Source organism: Macrobrachium nipponense, chromosome 7 (genome assembly GCF_015104395.2).
Source record: "Macrobrachium nipponense isolate FS-2020 chromosome 7, ASM1510439v2, whole genome shotgun sequence".
Lineage (NCBI taxonomy): Eukaryota > Metazoa > Arthropoda > Malacostraca > Decapoda > Palaemonidae > Macrobrachium > Macrobrachium nipponense.
This window is the reverse complement of record NC_061109.1, coordinates 25,652,200-25,669,699: the sequence shown is the minus strand read 5'-3', so window position 1 is coordinate 25,669,699 and position 17,500 is coordinate 25,652,200.

The window sequence follows — 17,500 nt, the reverse complement described above, 5'->3', positions numbered from 1 at the left end:
TTCTATTAAGCTATTTTTCATTTTACATTTCTTGAATTTTCAGACTGAGTGACGGAATTAGATACAGCCATGGCTAAAGACTCAGAGATCAGATAGATTGACCGAATCCGGGGTATAACCTTCTAACAGACCAGGGATGCTGGCGTATCCTTCATTTCACATTACTGGATAGCTAAATACATTAAAAAAGATGAATATGATATTGTAATGATACAATTAAGTTTGTTCATACTTACCTGGCAGATATATATATAGCTTGTAATTTTTACAACGACCCGACAGAATTTAAAACTTATGACACACGTAGTGGGAGTCAGGTGGTTAGTACCCATTCCCGTCGCTGGGTGAGGCGGGGTTATCAGGAACCATTCCCATTTTCTATTCATAATTTTTATTTCCACTGTCTCCTGAGGGGAGGTGGGTGGGTACTTAATTATATATAGCTGCCAGGTAAGTATGAACAAACTTAATTGTATCATTACAATATCATTTGTCATTGAAACTTAACCTGTCAGATATATATATAGCTGAATCCCACCTTTGGTGGTGGGAGAGACAGAATAGAAGATTTAGGAAACACATATATGCAGATAATTGATATCTTGGTTCCTTACTTGTTAGCATAGCTGGCTTCGTGATTACTGCCACGTAAGTCTGCTTGTGCTACTAGAGTTGCCAGCAAGGTAGAGACCTATATAGCTGGTGCACTCCAGATGATCTGTCAACAGGGGCGAGACCACGACGTGGCTAGACCATGAACCGTACCGATGAGGGCAACGAGGTAAAAATACAACCACCTGGCTTAGCTTACCAAAGGTATCCCACTTAAACTAAGCTAATGGAAGGGAGATCCGCCCCAGGCGGTCACCCCACAACCATAAAACACAAGTTAAAAACCCACCTAATCCCTAAAGGATAGGATGAGTGTTACCTCCTGCCCCCCAAAAAAAGTGTCTGCAGCAACGTATGGTCCAAGGGGAGAAGCAATTTTCGTATGTCACTTTCACCTCCCGCAGGTAGTGTGAAGCGAACACCGAATTATTCTCCAAAATGTGGCATTCAAAATGTCCTTGAGTGCCATATTTTTGTGAAAAGCTACCGAGGTAGCGATAGCTCTCACCTCGTGGGCTTTCACTTTTAGAAGCTTCATATCACTATCACTGCACTTATCATGAGCTTCTTTAATCGTACTTCTTAGGAAGAACGCCAGTGCGTTCTTCGACATAGGAAGATCAGGTTTTTTCACTGAGCACCACAAATTGTCAGAAGAGCCTCTGCAGGCTTTAGTTCTCTGCAGATAGAATTTTAGAGCCCTGACAGGACACAGGACCCTCTCACGTTCATTTCCCACTATTTCTGACAACCCTTTGATTTCAAACGTCCTCGGCCAAGGGTTGGAAGGATTCTCGTTCTTTGCTAAGAACGTAGGACTTAAAGAACAAACCGCATTATGATCCGAGAACCCAATCTGCTTGCTGATAACCTGGATTTCACTAACCCTCTTCGCCGTCCGCCAGAGCGGTAGGAAGATAGTTTTCTTCGTCAGATTCCTCAGTGAAGCTGAATGAAGCGGTTCGAAACTGACCTGACATCAGGAACTTAAGCACCACATCTAAATTCCACGAGGGTACTTTAGGTTGAATGACCTTCGTAGTCTCGAAAGATCTAATGAGATCATGAAGGTCGAGTCCTCTGTGCCTGAAGACTACAGAAAGCACGCTCCTGTAGCCTTTAATTGTGGGAACAGCTAACTTCACTTCCTCTCTCAGATAATGAAGGAAATCAGCTATCTGGCTCACAGAGGTTGTGGTGGAGGAAATGCCCTTCTTCCTGCACCAGCATCTGAAGACAGCCCACTTCGATTGGTACAGAGCGATTGAGGAGGGCCTCCTTGCGGTGGCAATCGCCTTAGCCACAGGTCTTGAAAAACCCCTCGCTCGGCCAACTCATTAGTATGAACGCAGTCAGATCAGAATGCGGGGAGGTTTTTGTGGTACCTCTCGAAGTGGGGCTGTCTGAGTAGATCTTTCCTTAAGGGCAGAGTCCTCGGAAAGTCTACCAAGAAGGACATCACCTCTGTGAACCAGTCGGCTGCTGGCCAGAAGGGGGCGATGAGGGTCATCCTCGCTCCTTCCGATGCCGCGAACTTCCTCATTACTTCCCCGAGGATCTTGAACGGGGGAAAAGCGTAAAGGTCTAGACCCGACCAACTCCAAAGTAGGGCGTCTACTGCCACTGCTCCCGGGTCCAGAACTGGAGAGCAATACAGCGGAAGTCTTTTCATCCTGGAAGTTGCGAAGTTCGAACACGTCCACATGAGGACAACCCCACAGGTTCCACAGTGACTGGCAAACCTCCTGGTGAAGGGTCCACTCCGTCGGCAGAAGCTGTCCTCGCCGACTGAGAAGGTCCGCTCGAACGTTCTCTACTCCTGACACGAACCTTGTCAGGATAGTGACGTCTTGCGACTTCGCCCATAACAGGAGTTCCTTCGCGATGGCAAACAGAGAAGGAGAGTGGGTTCCCCCTTGATTCCTTAGGTATGCCAGGGCTGTGGTGTTGTCCGAGTTGATCTGAATGACTTTGTTGGAGATTTCTTCCTGGAAGAACCTTAGCGCCAGGTAAATCGCTGATAGCTCTTTTAGATTGATGTGCCAGGACACCTGTTCCCCTCTCCAGGTGCCTGACACTTCTCTCCCTCCTAGTGTTGCTCCCCAACCCGTGGACGACGCGTCGGAAAACAACACTAGGTCGGGGTTCCGAAGCTTGAGAGAAAGCCCTTCTGCAAGCTTCCGTGGATCTGACCCCCAATTTAGGTGTTCTTTCACCTCTTCCATCAACCACAAGATCGCCTCCAGATCTTGTTTGCGCTTCCAATTGTTGGATAGGAAGAATTGAAGAGGTCTGAGGTGCAACCTTCCCAGAGAAACAAACTTCTCCAGTGAGGAAATGGTCCCCAGCAGACTCATCCATTCCCTCACCAAGCATGTTTCCTTCCCAGAAAGGTCGACACTTTTTCTAAGCATTGAAGTTGTCGCCCCTGGGACGGAAAAGCCCCGAAAAGCCACTGAGTCCATCTGAATCCCCAGATAGACTAAGGATTGAGAAGGAGTCAGATGCGACTTTTTCGCGGTTTACCAGAAGCCCCAGGGACTTCGCTAACGACAAGGTCGTGTGCAGGTCCTCCAGACACCGGTCTCGCGATGAGGCTCGAATAAGCCAGTCGTCGAGGTAGAGAGAGATCCTTATCTTCGCAAGATGAAGCCACCTCGCCACGTTCTTCATCAGAATGGTGAAAACCATCGGCGCTATGCTGAGACCGAAGCAGAGTGCCCTGAACTGGAATACTTTCCTCTTCAGGACAAACCGCAGGTATTTGCTTGATTGGGGATGGATGGGGACGTGAAAATACGCGTACTAGAGGTCTAGTGAGACCATCCAATCCCCCGGTCTTAAATCTGCCAGCACAGATTGAGGTGTCTCCATCTTGAATTTTTGCTTTGTGACGAAGAGATTTAGGCTGTTGACATCGAGGACGGGTCGCCACCCCCCCAACTGCTTCGGCACTAGAAACAGATCATTTGATCTAGCAGATCGAAAAGCGGTTTCTGTTTTTCTCCTCGATACGAAGGAGACAAATCCTTTGGTGTCGAGGACAGAGGGGGCGACTTCATGAACGGAATTCTGTATCCCTTCCTCACGATATCTAGCGACCAAGGGTCGGCATCTCTCTCTTCCCAGGCTTTCGCGAAAAGAAGAAGTCTGGCTCCTACCGGCGGCTGAAGGACTTCCATATCACTTCCTACTCTTAGAAGGAGCGGGGGTTTTGCCTCTGGAAGAGCCTCTTCCTCGAGAGACTGGTTTCGAGGAAGATCCAACTCGAAAGGGCTTCGGTTTCTTGGTAGAAGAAACCCCAGAAGAAGAAGTACCTGCTGGTCTCCTTGAAGACTGAGCCAGAAGATCTTGCATAGCTTTCTCCTGAGACTCGAGGCTATGGTCCTTGACATAGTCTGGGGGGAAGAGATGGTCTGAAAACGGAGCGAAGAGCAAATCGCCTTTTGCGCTGGAGAGACGGATTTGGCTGTAAGTAAAGTTACAGAAGAGTGCTCTTTTCTTGAGAAGCCCCGTGCTAAAGTGAGTAGTCAACTCCTCAGAACCATCCCTGACAGCCTTGTCCATGCAAGACAATACACTGGACAGCTCCCCCAGACTAATGGTATCAGAACTCCTGGACCTGGCATCCAAAACTCCTAGACACCAGTCGAGAAAGTTAAAGACCTCTAGGGTCCTGAAGAGGCCTTCTAGATGGAAGTCCAACTCGTTATGAGTCCAAGAGACTTTCGATGATGACAGGAGGGCTCTTCTGGAGGCATCCACAATGCTCCCAAAATCACCCTGAGCAGAGGCTGGAAGTTTAACGCCGACGTTCTCTCCCAGTCTCGTACCACATACCCCCTTTCCCGCAGTCTTGAAAGCGGCAAAGCGAAAGAGGTCTTGAAAAAAAAAAAAAAAAAAAGGGGACGGTTCTTGCCTGACGCTTTCCTCTTCTCCATCCAATCGTGGATTTTGCGGAACGCTTGCTTCGTGGAAAGCGACTTCTTCATCTTGACAAATCCTGATGCTTTTGACGCTTTGAATGAAGAAAATTGAGAAGGAGGAGTACGAGGGGCTTCAGGTTGAAACGTTTCTCCAAACTCCGACTGGAGAAGACGCATCAAAACCTTGTAGTCCGATGAGACAGGAGCCGACTGCTGCTCTTCCTCTGCTTCGACGAAATCGTCACTAACTCCCTCTTCAGAAACTGGAGAAGTTGGAGGGAGTACTGAAGAAACTCGATGAACAGGTAGGGTTCCTCTTCCACCTGTGCTTGCATTGGTGAGGAACTGGCGTCCACAGGTGCGCGCTTGGCGTTGGCGTCCGAAGCCACACGTTTGGCGCCGACTGGTGCGCGCACGGCATCTACTAGTGCACGCCTGGCGTCCACTGGCGCACACTGAGCGTCCACTAGTGCTCGCTTGGCATCCACTGGCGCGCGCTTGTCGTCCACTGGCGCGCGTTTGTCATCAACAGGTGCGCGCTTGGCAGCAACTGAAGCACGCTCCACTTGCACAGAAGCGCGCTCAGCGTCCACCGCTCGCTTCCGAACATCAGATATCGTGAGAGCGGGTAAAACCGCTTCCCGAGAGCGAGAAACGAATTTCTCACCTCCTCTAGAGAGCCGCTGGGGAGCAGAACGAACTCTAGAGGGAGACTCAAACGGAGAGAGAGGCAGCGAGAGAATGAGGGAAGGAAGAGGGAGAAGGTCTTGACTTCTTCACAGGAAGCCTATCATCCTCCTACGACGACGCGGAAGAGACTCTCTGGAAGCAAGAATGTCCTGAAGTTGCTGCTGCAGTGACTGAAGCATCTTCTTGGTTGGTGAATCCTCCTGTTCTGGGGAGGGACTGATCCTGTGAGCAGGAGAGTGGCGAGGGGACGCCTCCCTTCTCCTCCCAAACTCTGGAGTGACTGTATCGCTCGAACGAGTTACCTGAATCCACATCCGAAGAATCCCTACGCCTTTTCTGCGGCGGGAAAGCGGCGAACGCACTATCAGGAGAAGAGCGAAGTTCCGGAGAACTTGGACGTGAAGCGTCACGAACACGCACAGTCCTTTTCAACGGACGAGAAGCACCATGAGAACTCCACCCTTTACGTGGGGATGAAGCCTCCGAAGACGAAAAACACTCCTTGAGGAGACGTGCACGCGCACGCTCCTTGGCAGTCTGAGGATTTTCATCAGAAACTGCCGAAGGCACGCCAGATTGGTGGGGGTTCCTTGTAACCCTCCTTCGGCTTTCGACATGCTCTCTCCCCAGGTCCTGGGAGTCAAGCAGAGGTCCCGGACTAGAGGCGAAATAAGGCCGATCTGGCGCACTCCTCCACTACACAAGGGGTATCACTGACTTCTACAACTTCCACTTTTTTTTTTGCTCTCAAGAGCCAACACTTTCGATTCTAAATTGCGAATCGACTCCAAAATTAAGGACCAAAGTGTTACCTTCTACCGACATGTTTCAGGGCCCGAAGGCAACACTACAGGGTTAGGAGAATTAACAGAAGGAGGGTTACAGGAGAAACATTAATTTTCTTGCATACCCGAACACTCCTAGAGGAAGACCTCCTTAACCTATCCTTCTCAAGTTTCCTAAGATAGGTTTCATACGCCTTCCACTCAGAATCTGTTAACCTTTCACACTCCTTCCAACGGCTTTCATACGCACATTCATGCTCCCTGCAACCTTTACATACAGTATGGGGGTCTACTGAAGCTTTCAGTAGCCTACCTCTACAATCAGTCTTAGAACAAAATCTAGCGCTAGTTGAACTAGACCCTGACATTTTATCCAAAGAGAAATCCAAGCCAAAATCAATTCAATCCACTAATAACGTGTGCCTAGCCACCGATCCAAGTCAATTAATCCCAAAAAAAAACCAAAAGGGATACTCAAGTAGCCAAAAGTTTCCAAATCCAGACGGAGGTGCTGTAAACAGATGTTCACAACACCGGCGACAGAAAAATTATGAATAGAAAATGGGAATGGTTCCTGATACCCGCCTCCCAGCGGCAGGAATGGGTACTAACCACCTGACTCCCACTACGTGTGTCGTAAGTTTTAAATTCTGTCAGTCGTCGGAAATTACACCTATATATATATCTGACAGGTAAGTTTCATGAACAAACCTTTGTTTAATGAAAAAGGAACAAAAATCCATATGACTGTCATCACGAAAAGAGTGAGAATCTTGGAAGGCCTGAAGTCCTTTCTCAGGATTCAAAAGACATCATAGCTGAAGGAGTGGGTAGACCAAGAAAGTCTTTACGTAAATTGGCACTTGAACTAGAAACAAAACGGGGAAAGAAGAGAAGTTATAGTGCTGTGTATCATGAGTTGAGAAAATCCGGTATCAAGCCAATTCATGTTATCAGCAAGCCCAATGTCACTCAGCAACAGAGAGAGAACCGTGCACCGTTTTATGGTTAATTTCTTAAAGATTGGGATGAAGCTGTCTTTCTCCATGTTGCCGCATCAGATGAATTCTTCATTTACACAGTCAGGGAGCCAAATCATAAAAATGACATCATTTGGGCTGCAAAGTTGGATGATATCAGCGATGACATGCGCTATCGCCGAGTTGTGAAGTTTCCTGAATGTTTGGGAATTTTTCTGTTTCACAGCCAAACAGTTAAATGTGGATCATCAAAGAAAAAGGACAGTCATGGAATGGCGACTACTTCAGAGAAACTGCGCTTACTGGTGGAGTATATCCTTTCCTCAAAGATCCTGAAAATGTGATATCTGTTGAAGAAGTCACCTTTTTGCATGGAAGGCACCATGTTTCAAGGCTCTTCAGACACAGGAACTGATTCAAAATAGAGGTATCAATTTCTTCTAGTCAAGAGGATTTCCAGCTAGCTTCCCCTGACCTTAATGTGCGCAAAAACATTGGCAGTATCTTAAAGGATCGTATTGAAGCGTGCACAGTGAACTGTGATGGTATACCAAGCCCCGACGACCTGCGAAGAAAGGTGACCGAAGTGCTCAGGGAAATGGAGTTTGAGTCTCAGCTTCTTTGTGATTTAATGAAATCATACCCCTCAAGAATGCAGGTTGTGGTACACGCTGATGGAGGCCACAAAAAATATTAAATATTCAAGAGAAATTTAAATAAATACCTGTTCTGTATTACTTTTGCTTTTGTCCATATCAATTTTAGTTTATGCTGTAGAGGGGGCTCTAATTTTGGAAACATCCTTATATATATATATATATATATCTATATATATATATATATATATATATATATATAAAATCCTATAAATATATATATATATATACATATATATATATATCTATATATATTATATATATATATATATATATATATATATATATATATATCTATATATATTATATATATAGTGGTACCTCGAGATACAAAATTAATCCATTCCGAGGCGGCCTTCTTATCATGAGCTTTTCGTATCTTGAACCGCATTTTACATGTATAATGGCTAATCCGTTCCAAGCCCTCCAAAAACACCCCAGTAAATTTCATAATAAAGCTAAATTGACCTATAAACAATGAAAACTACAACAAATTTAGAACATTCAATACCTAACTTAATACGTACTGCTAATATGACCTGTAATAAAGTGTATTAGTGTACACGGTATACAAGAAATACTGTACTTACATACGAATGTATGTAGTAAAATGTGGAAGCTTACCCTTTCGAGTGAGGCTATCTCCAAAAGTGGCGACAGAGGAGGAGGACAAACTGCAGATACGTACACTTAAACTTTACGAAACACATAATAAAATGTATGAAAAGTTATAACTAAACCTTACGAAACACATTAACAAAACTGTAATACTTAACTTTACAAAAAAATTAAAATTAAAAATTTTTTTTCTTTTTTTTTGATTTTTTTAGATCTTTTTTTACTTTTTTATAGTTTTTTTTTTTTTTTATTTATTTCATTTTTTTATACAAAATTTCAACTTCTTCCCCACTTTCAATTTTCTGTTTTTTAGTATCACTTGGTTCTTCCTTTTTGCTTACTACTACTCCTACTAACGGCCTCTTTAAAAAAAATAACTATCCAAGGAAGACTGCTTCTGCCTACTTTTGACAATGTTCCTGAAACGACTCAGGCAAACGTCATCGAACTGTGCAAGTATACGATACAGGTAAGCCTTTTTGGGGTGTCTCTTTTCTGCGAATGATTGCACCTTATGAAAAGCAGCTAGAGCATCCTTAATTTCTGCCATTATCATAGAGTCGTCGTCCTCCTCCTCGCCGCTGCTAGAGAACTCCTCTTGAACGACGTTATGTTGCATGGCCTCCAACTCCTTCAGGTCATCCGTAATAAGCACCTCTTGGTGCTCCTCAAGAAGGTCATTGATGTCGTCCTCGTCGACAACCAGCCCCATGGACTTGCCGAGTGCAACGATTTCGTCAAGATCTGGTTGCGAAACTGTTTCAGGATCGTCAACTGTTCCTGAATCTGCAGCACCAGCTTTGCTCACGTCAAAAATCCCTCGAAGTCTCGAGCGGATATGGCATCAGGCCAGAGTTTCCTTCACAAGGAATTCAAGGTTTGCCTTGAAACCTCCTGCCAAGCTTCGTCGATGAGTCGGATGCATAAGACGATGTCAAAATACTCCTTCCAAAATTGACGCAAGGTGAGGTTTGTGGTATCGGTGATGTCAAAACATCCTTAGAAAAGATGTTTCGTATACAGCTCCTAGAAGTTCGATATCACTTGCTGGTTCATGGGCTGGAGGAGAGGGGTGGTGTTAGGGGGAAGATAAAGAACCTTGATAAACAAATACTCCGCTAGGATATCTTCCTCAAGGCCAAGAGGGTGGGCAGGGGCATTGTCCAACACCAGCAGACATTGCAGAGGGAAGCACTTCTCTTCTAAGAATTTCTTCACTGTCGGGCCGAAACACAGATTTACCCATTCCGTGAACAAAAGCCTCGTTACCCAAGCTTTTGCATTAGCCCTCCACATCACTGGAAGCTTCTCATTAAGCATTTTGTGGGCCTTGAAGGCTCGAGGAGTCTCCGAATGATACACAAGTAGGGGCTTCACCTTGCAATCCCCACTGGAGTTCGAACAAAGTGCGAGCGTAAGCCTGTCTTTCACAGGCTTATGCCCTGGTAGCTTCTCCTCTTCCTGCGTGATGTACGTCCGACGAGGCATTTTTTTTTCCAAAATAGGCCGGTCTCATCACAGTTGAAAACTTGCTGAGAACTGTAGCCTTCATTGACCATCATCTCGTCGAACGTCTTTTTAAAGGCTTCGGCTGCTTTTGTGTCCGAGCTGGGCACCTCACCATGCCGCACCACCGAATGGATGCCAGTCTGTTTACGGAATTTCTCGAACCATATATGCGCCTTGAAGTCTGGGGTTGGCGTTGATGTCCCTTCTCCTCCGTCATCTTTGGCCTGGGCAATCAAATCGGCGAAAATAGCGCTGGCCTTGTGGCAGATTGACATCTCCGTTATCATATCGCCAGTGATTTCTTTGTATTTTATCCAGACAAGAAGAAGCCTTTCCATTTCATCGTGCACGTGGGTCCTCTTGCTGGACAAAATAGTCACGCCCTTGGAAGGTGTAGCTGCTTTGATGGCATTCTTCTGCTTAACAATAGTGCCTACTGTCGACGGATTTCGGCTGTATTCCTTGGCGATCACACTCAATCGCATACCAGCTTCATACTTCTTGATAACCTCCATCTTCGTCTCCAAAGAGAGCACCCTCTTCTTTCCGTGAATTTCAACTTTCTTGGGAACCATGACTATGTATAATATACTGTACGTAATTATGCTATGTAGTACGTATACAAATGTAGTAAAGTTCTCACCCAACACAATTAAGTATACTACAACGAAAACTCTAACGAATTTAAGTTCATAAACAAAATCGTTAGAACGAACAAATACTGTGTGCGTACGATACCGATGATGCCGTGAAGTGGGCGAATGAGCACGCCGCTACGTAGATGCATCATGGGAGGGATGCTGACCAATAGGAGAGAAGGATCTCATGGTGGTGACTAGCATCAGGAACCAATGGGAGAGCAGGAGGATGGTGGCGAGTCTACTCAGTTGGCGGCACGGGAGTTTCAAAATTGTTATCTGTGGTCTGGGCGAATCTTGGACTTTACAGCAACAACCTTTCGTATCTTGAGCAATTTTCGCATGAAGAGCCGTAAAATTTTTCGTATTTGCTTCCATATTTCAAGTTTTTCGTAAGTTGAGCCTTTCGTATCTCGAGGTACCACTGTGTATGTATGTATGTATGTATGTATGTATGTATGTATGTATGTATATATATATATATATATATATATATATATATATATATATATATATATATATATAACATTCATTGAATAGAATGGCTTTCACTGTTAACCAGCTTTTTTGAAATTGCTTCATATTTTCTAATTATTTTCTTTACTTCATTGTTCAGGTTACTAATGGACACATAATGGGGTTCTTCCATTACTCCAGTATTTTTACACGCGACAGCTGTTTCGTCAACCTATACGTATTGACGTTTTCAAGCGTACTGATACAAATATGAGCCTACATGCGTTTTGTGGACGTCATGAGGACGGAAAGGTAGTACAATTGCCAGATACCTAGTTTTAAGTATTTACAAAAGACTATAGTGAAACATAAAATAAGACAAATAAATAAATATGTTAACAACAGTTATATGCACATTATACATAAATATATATTAATTACATATATGTCTAATTCACTGAAAGTCAGTGTGCGCTCCTGTCCGCGTGGGGGTGGGGGCTTTGTCCCACGCGGTTGAAGGACTGCCTCCTACACGAGGGCAAGGATCGGTCTGCCTCACGTTGGGATGTTAAGGCTGGGACGTTTGCCTTGCGATGCTGACTGCTTTCTGATATCAATAAACGATTGTAGTTGCCTTCCTTGTGTATTATTTTGGTGTTTGTGAGAAGTTCTTGTAATGATGGTTTTTTATTGTGGGTATCCACAAAGTGCTGATGAATGGCTCCTTGGTTTCTGTGGGCCTGCATGCGACGTTTGAGTGTGGTGGTTGTGTGTCCGATATAGCATTTTTGGGGGGACTGACATTGCTCGTCAGCACAGACAAACTTGTATACTATATCAGATTTAACCTCTTTCTCCGTCGATGGGGCCGTACTATTTTTTCATTACCAAAAGAGGCCGTAAGGTTTGGTTGCAGTAAATCCTTGCTGTTATTTTGTTATATGGCGCTAGGGGGGTGGTTCCTCTTCGCAGTATACCAAGGATGGCTTTCCTTTCATCTTCGTGGTGTTTGTTGTATGGTATCTGATGGTATATCACTATTTCTTTGTCTTTGTCTTTGTGTTGTTCCTCTGGGGGTCGGATTATGGAAAGCCTCTAATCTCTTTTTGACAACTTGCTGGATCATGTCATCTGGATATCCGTTATTTGTGAGCAGCTGTTGAACTCTGTTGATCTCTTCGTTAGTCGCTTTCCACGTGGAACAGTGTGTTATGGCGCGTTTTTATGTATGGCATTTACCACAGATCGTTATATGCATCAGGGCATTCTCCATCAGATACCATACAACAAACACCACGAAGATGAAAGGAAAGCCATCCTTGGTATACTGCGAAGAGGACCCTAAACCACCCCTAGCGCCATATAACAAAATAACAGCAAGGATTTACTGCAAACCAAACCTACGGCCTCTTTGGTAATGAAAAAATAGTACGGCCCCAATCGACGGAGAAAGAGGTTAAATCTGATATAGTATACAAGGGTTTGTCTGTGCTGACGAGCAATGTCAGTCCCCCCAAAAATGCTATATCGGACACACAACCACCACACTCAAACGTCGCATGCAGGCCCACAGAAACCAAGGAGCCATTCATCAGCACTTTGTGGATACCCACAATAAAAAACCATCATTACAAGAACTTCTCACAAACACCAAAATAATACACAAGGAAGGCAACTACAATCGTTTATTGATATCAGAAGCAGTCAGCATCGCAATGCAACGTCCCAGCCTTAACATCCAACGTGAGGCAGACCGATCCTTGCCCTCGTGTAGGAGGCAGTCCTTCAACCGCGTGGGACAAAGCCCCCACACGCGGACAGGAGCGCACATCTGACTTTCAGTGAATTAGACATATATGTAATTAATATATATTTATGTATAATGTGCATATAATAACTTACTTTCAACTTTTTTATTTAATTTCTGTTGTTAACATATTTATTTATTTGTCTTATTTTATGTTTCACTATAGTCTTTTGTAAATACTTAAAACTAGGTATCTGGCAATTGTACTACCTTTCCGTCCTCATGACGTCACAAAACGCATGTAGGCTCATATTTGTATCAGTACGCTTGAAAACGTCAATACGTATAGGTTGACGAAACAGCTGTCGCGTGTAAAAAATACTGGAGTAAATGGAAGAACCCCATTATGTGTCCATTAGTAACCTGAACAATGAAGTAAAGAAAATAATTAGAAAATATTGAAGCAATTTCAAAAAAGCTGGTTAAACAGTGAGAAAGCCATTCTATTCAATGAATGTTGTATCCGTGAAAAATTGTGCCCTAGAAGTAGTAATATTATATATATATGAGCTGATTCGATACAGTTTTGAATATGCCTTCTCCGTGATATTCTGAAGTCCCGTGAAACCGTTATAAGTGATACTGTGTGTATGTGTAACAAAACAAGTCAGCCGAAACCAAAGACGTTACAAGTTAGCGTGGTCTTGGGGCAGTTCAAAGAGTGCCACGTATCTCTATATCCCTTCGTCATTGGCCCTTGTGTCTAAGGAGCCAGAATAACCAATCAGCTTCTTGCATAACGATGCCATCTGAAAGGGGGTATTTGAAACAGGCTGGACTACCGGTCAAATAAGTGCGTTAGTGGATACCCATACAGAACAGACAAGACTGGGTCGATACAACGCCCAGTGCCAGTGGGCCCCGGGGTGCATGCCAGTGCCCGCCCAGTCCCGTTCCGTCGGCCGCCACACAAAGACGTGCGTTCACCATGAGTGTCAATATGTCTAACCTGCGTCCATTTGTGCAACTAGCATAGTTAACGTAATAATTACAGTTAAAGGCCACCTGTGTAGCTAAGAAGAATACACCTGTGTTAAACGTTTCATTGATTATTATTTTTGCATGTCCTACATTGCATGCACGTAAACTTATCTCTCTCCTGTTTTTCCTTCAATATCTCGAACCGAAAAATGACCGAGAATTAGGTCATTATATATATATATATATATATATATATATATTATATATATATATATATATATAATATATATATATATTATAATATATATATATATATATTATATGTACAGGCGGTCCCCGGGTTACGACGGGGATTCTGCTCCTGAGACACGTCGTAAGCCGGAACATCGTCAATCCTAGAAAACCTTATTGTAATGCTTTGGGTGCATTGAAAACTATGTAAACTGCATTCTTATGGCATTTTCATAAAAAAAACCCCATTCAAATATTGACTATTTTGCATTTTTGGTGTCATATTTCATCTCCCACATGAGCGTTGTAGGCGTCGTAACCTGGAACATGAATCGTAAACCTGGAAATAACGTCTATTGACAAGCAGTCGCAATCCTCGGAATACATCGTAAGCCAACACCATCGTAACCCGGGACTGCCTGTATATGTGTGTATGTATATATATATATATATATATATATTATATATATATATATATATATATATATATATATATATATATATATATATATATATATATATATATATATACGTGTTCCCCCGTATTCGCGTTCTCCGGATTCGCGGACTCACACATTCGCGGATTTTCTTTGGAACCTATCTAGAAATTATTCGCGGACGGACTTGCCCATTCGCGGAATTTTCCGACGTAAATAATCTCCTAATTAGTGTATTTTTGATGTTTATTTTCATGACTAAATACATATTTATGATACAAAAATGGTTTACTAATTTTCAATATTAATTTTGATTAATATATACTGTATTAGGAAGTAAGTTTAAAAATATCACATAATAACAATAATAATTCTCTCTCTCTCTCTCTCTCTCTACTACAAAGATGTATGTTTTTTTTTGTATGATAAATAAATGATTTACTATTTTCAAATATTATATTAATTTATACAGCAATAATATCAATTCATTAAAGAAAATACCATAGTGAATTAGTAAGATTTTAGCTTATAAATAAATTTAAAAAATTATGGAAGAATGAAGGAAATCCCAGTCAGATTCTTTCTCTAACTCCATGTACTAAAACTCAGATATACGTATCAAGTTAAGTGACCGGAGGGGGAAGGAGCTGATTTGTTGCTGCCATCAAGTGGGCATGAAATTTCCACCTCTCTCTCTCTCTCTCTCTCTCTCTCTCTCTCTCTCTCTCTCTCTCTCTCTCTCTTACTGAGATGAGAGATTTTTATGGTACATATATTGCGTAATATGTTTATTAATATTTTCAAATATAATAATAATAATAATAATAATAATAATAACGTAATTACAAAAAAAAAACCATATGTGAAAGTATTTTACAAATACTACAATAATCTCTCTCTCTCTCTCTCTCTCTCTCTCTCTCTCTCTCTTAAAGTGATGTATGTTTTTTGGATGATGATTTACTAATTTTCAAATATCAATATTAATGTAAACAGCAATAATATAAATTCATTAAAGAAAATACTAAAGTGAATTAGCAAGATTTTAGTTTATAAATAAAAAGAATTATGTAAGAATAAAAGAAAATGCATTTAACGTGTCTTGTTACGTAGCCAGCTTGGTGGCTGGGCTTCCAACTGTCAAATCCAGTGTTGGCCATCTACGGATCATTGAGATTCGCTCTCTCTTCCTCTTTTGCTGATATATATGAGATAATTTCTATGGTAAATGTGTATGTTTATTAATATTTTCGCATAATAATAATAATAATAATAATAATAATAATAATAATAATAATAATAATAATATAACTAATCTCAAAATTCACATGTGATAGTATTTAAAGAAGTACAATAATCTATCCATTTCACTCTTTTAAATAAAGACAACCCTTTCTCTCTCTCTCTCTCTCTCTCTCTCTCTCTCTCGCTCTCTCTCTCCCACAAGATACTAGCATGCGCTAGTGGTAACTCTCGCCCTCTGTTTGGGCTAGAAGTGTATGTATAAAGTATATCTTAAGGACATTACTACATTTTATGGTAAAATAATAATATACACTACTAATTTACAAATAATATGTTTAATGAGATTAAACAGTAACAATAACATTTTCTCTCTCTCTCTCTCTCTCTCTCTCTCTGCTATTGCTGTTTTATATCTAATGGTAAAATGTTTAAGATGACTTTAAAATTTATTAATATACCAATTCAATGGTATATTTGATGTAGGATAATACTTTAAGTAGACATTTGGTATTTGTGATTTCACATTCCATTGTTCCCTTGTAAAAAGAAAATGGATGTCTCAAATAGTAACAGTATGAAAGAAAACGTGCATGACTGAATACTTTATGGGGGGACTGAATTATTTTCACATACGTAACTAAGTCATTCAGTACGTACATAGTATGTATTTATGATAAACATAAAAATGTAAGATTTACTTTAAAATAGTATTAATAATATTTCAAAGATTAATATGAACCATAATAGGATATTCTATGTATATTTGATGAAGGATGTGGTCTTTAAGGGATACTTTGGTGCTTGCATGTTCAAGATAGTTTATGAGCATTTTTAGAGGGGGGTTCCAAACATTCGCGGATTCTAACTATTCACGGGGGCGTCTGGTACGCATCCCTTGCGAATATGGGGGGACCACTGTATATATATACAGGCAGCCCTCGGTTAGCGGCAGGGGTTCCGTTCCTGGCCACCAACGCCAAGTGATTTTCGACGCTGAGCGATTTTAAAGCCAGCCTACGGCCGCCAGCCACACCTTCTTTCGAAACTCTAGACCAGTCAAAGGCGCCGTAATCCCCACCAACGGCGCAATAAGTAAAATTATATTTATGCAGTATAGTACTACAGAATTTACTGTACAGTTCATGTGGGTGTTTCCTAGAGTATGTAAAGATATAACAAAGTTTATACAGTGTACAGGTAGCTGTAGTGTTCAGGTTAGGATCATTAGTCTTACGATAGTTCGATTTTATGAGAGATCAAATAACAATGGCCTAACTTTATCCATCTTCTAGTTACTAAGTTCAATAACAGCAAAAGAGAATGATGAAAGTATGGTTTTAACGTTATACTCGTTGCATGAACGTGTACAGCTATGAACAACCGAACGAGAAACGACGTTTTTTTTTTTTTTTTTTTCTAAGTACAACCGAACTGGATAACATCCGTTTGGCTTGTATTTCGATCATCGTACTACAGTGCAACATTACCGTATTTGTTATAAATGGCGTTATGTATAGAATAGAACTGAGATATCTTAATGTAATAACTTTATTCGCTATAGATGAGAGATCAATATAGATCAATCGGGAAATATACCGTTAAATTTAAACCTAGTTATAACTGAAGCTGAGAAAACTGTTCAAGCTGCTAATGACTATTATCGTACATCGGCAACAAGGATAACACTGGAGTAAACGTCTGCCATCACACACAACTGTAGATAAAATTGGGATAAAATCATTTTAATCAAAACTACTGTGCTTGAAAGAACACATTTTACTGTTGGTTTTCACGCCGATATAAGATAAATAACGTAAAGTTCGTATTACGATGATATAAAGGATTACGTATTGCGAACGGAATCACATAATTTTTACGCAATAAACATGCGCCAACGTAATCTGTTAACAAAAAAAAATAGTAGTTCACATTCACAACGAGACATATTCAATAAAATATTTCCACCTAAAAAACATGCTGTATAAGGAA